Here is a 3,319-nt window from a genome sequence, read left to right on the forward strand (position 1 = left end):
GTACCTCTTTACAGACATTGAATCAGTGGAAGTAAACTATATCTGTAGTTAGCGTTAAAAGACCAAAACCAAAATATTTTCATAAACCTTTGACCGTAAGTTTGGTTTTTGTGTGTGTGTGTGTGTGCTCTACTTGGTGTTTTATTTATTCTAATTTGCTGACACTTAGGCACATTTGCATTTTTACCGTAAAGTTAAACACATAGGTATTTTTGTTGGTAACTCAGATTTGGTGATTATCATTAGGCCAAATATTAAATTTACTTTATTTATCAAAAATCACACATTATTTTGTCTTTGGCCGAGTTTATATTTTTATAACCTTTAGGTCAAATCTTGACACCTCAAGAACATAAAAATGTCCAGTAAAACCCAGGCAAAAAACAAATGTATGCTGAAAATTTGAAAACATTTTTACTATTACTTTACTAATAACACCTTTTTATTTTTTTAATAACTCAGCTTATTTACCAAAGATGACTAAATTCACGTGAACCATTTGGGTTGAATTTATGAGCGCTCCCTTATTTTTAAGACAGTCCAGAACCATGTAAGCTCAAACATGTAATACATGGACAGACACAAAACATACCTAAACATATACACTCTCTCACACACATACATGCACATTAAGTTCTGATAGATTTTACCCTAGAACTCTAGCCATGGGATGGTAACACAAACTCACCAGTCTGTAAAAGACAGCTGGATCCAAATTTCCTCTGATGAAACTGGAACTTGTTCGTATGACAAACTGTAGTCGCCCCGATAGGTAACCTAATTAGGCCCGTGGATCAAAGTTTTGGATAAAGCAGTTTCCATGGCAGTTTGATTTTTTCTTTTTTTAAAAAACCATTACCCTTTTTTTTACTTCAGTTCAAAATGAGTTTTCAATGTTTGCATTTTAGCTAGAACTGGCTGCAGGATCTCCAGGTAGCCTTTCAATTGTAAATACCATAACCAATGAGTTATCTTAACATCAATAGAGAAAGTTAGCAGGTTTTAGAGTAGCCAGAAAAAAAGAGAAATAGCTTGAGACATTTTAACTCTATAGTGATAGGTCAACCATTTGAGCTCTGGATTTTCCTTGATGTAATTTTCCCTTTTGTAAAAACTTGTGCACAAGAATTAGCTATAACCAGCTGGAGCCCTAGAAAAAAAAACTTGGCATGCCTTTGAACGTCTTCATTTACACAAACACTTGCAAGTAGAGGTACCACAAACCAACTGGGGTGCCCAACGGGGCTCATTCTTCTTGTCTTTCTTCATTTTTAAAGGATTTCCCATTTTTCTTTAAAAGAAGCAACCAAACTGTAACATAGCGTTTGGTGTCGTGGATCGGAGTGTGCTGATTGCGGGTGGGGCTCCTCAGTGTTTCACCACTGAGTCGGTCCCACCCTCTTACGTGTCTCAGTTTCTCTCTTGGGGGTCTAGTACCTCCAAGAGGGCTCAAAACGCCTAGTGATCAGCTCTTATATACGTTTCCTGAACAAGCCTTCTGTTAATTAATTTGTTGGGGGGTTCCCTATAGGGCCCCTTGTGCCTCGGGGAATCGCCCCAGGCAACTCCCACTCAGGGCTCCAGTCACCCAGGGCTGCCAAGGCTGGGAGGAGTAAGATGCCCCTTCTCTTCGGAGCTGAGGAACTCAGTCTCTCATTTATCTACAAGCAAGACAGTTCAGTTTCCTCTTTCAAAAATGCACAGAAAAGCCAACTGAAATTAATTTTAGGATAAAAAGACAAATGGAGAAGACTCTTTAGAATGTACCTCCAAATCTAAGTTAGGATCCCAAGCAACAATTCCTAGGAAAAGAACCAGCTCAGAGTAAACCGAGACCATCCACCAAAACCAGGAGGTCCGGAGCTCAGGAGGACTTGCCAGTTCTGCCCAAGGACAAGCTCGGAGTCAGAGGCCCAAAAGGGCCATGCCGGTACCTGGCGCCAAGTTCGGGCTGCTCCTTCGGTGGTCCTGAGTCTTCTCTGAGCCCCACGTTGGGCGCCAATCTTGTCAACGGAAAAAAAGACCAAACTCTGTAAAATAATTTTAAAGAGATTTACTCTGAGCCAAATTTGAGGACCATGACCCGGAGCCACGCCCAAGAGGCCTTGAGCAGTGAACTCACTGTGGCTGGGTTTGGTTTTATACATTTCAGGGAGACAGGGGTTACAGGTAAAGTCATAAATCAGTATGTGGGAGGCATACATTGGTTTGGCCCGAAAAGGTGGGCCATCTCGAAGCGGGGGCTTACAGGTTATAGGTGGGTTTAAAGATTCTTTGGCTTGTAATTGGTTAAAGACATGAAGCTTTGCCTAAAGGTTTGGAATGTTTCAACATAAGGAACTGTTTATCAGAGATAGGCCACTGGACATAGGTTTGTTGTGTAAATTGAGGACCTGCAGGTTTGTATTGCATACCCTTAGGTTAATGGGTTACAAGGATGTCCCCAAGAAGGGAGGGGGCGTGATAAGGCATGTCTGTCTGACCTCCTTCCTCCTGGCAGGCAATTTAGTTTTAGGATATTCCTTTGGCCACGAGGGGGTCCATTTAGTCAGCGGTGGGGGGGTGGTGAGCCTTAAAATTTTATTTTAGTTCACAGTTACATTCACAGACCCCAAGAGTTAGAATGTGGACGACATATCTTTTGAGGAGGGCACCGTTCTGCCTGCTGCCTATCTTCATGACTCACCTTCAGTGGCCATGGGCTTCTGGCCCTTCCCCACACTGCACCTCCTGTAGATGCCCAGCCTTGGCGAGGACGGGCCCCCACCAGCCCCCAGCACCCTGTGCCTTCCCCCACTCAAGGCCAGTGCTCCATGGGGCTTTGCTTTTTAATAGCTTGAGTGCAGGAGACTCAGAGCAGGGTTTGGCACCAAGGGGCCATCCTTAGCCAAGGACAGACAGAAAATGAGCAAGATGTGCATAGAGGCCATTGATGGTGCCCTTCACTGTGGCCTTTTAGTGTAATTCTCAGATTCCTCAGATAACCCAAGGAATGCAGGTTCCCTGGGGGTGGGGGAGGGGAGGAGGCTTTGTAAAGGATGGTTAGAAACTCTAAGCATGGGGTGTGTTGAGCCCTTGGGGCAAGCGGGTGAGTGTTTTAGTTGTTAGACAACATATTCTCAAGAATGGACTTTCTTTACTCAAATAGGAAAGAGGAATTTTTACATTATAAAATGGCTTCAGTTATGATGAAAACTCCTTCTGGTTGTTCAAACAAACTTATCCATCATTCATTCTCAAGACATGAAAGGTTGGCTCCAGAACTTACACCTTCGCTTATGCAAATCAGAAAAACAGTGGAGTATACACTAGGCCTCAA

The sequence above is a fragment of the Propithecus coquereli genome, unplaced genomic scaffold (assembly GCF_000956105.1).
Source record: "Propithecus coquereli isolate 6110/MARCELLA unplaced genomic scaffold, Pcoq_1.0 Scaffold307, whole genome shotgun sequence".
NCBI lineage: Eukaryota > Metazoa > Chordata > Mammalia > Primates > Indriidae > Propithecus > Propithecus coquereli.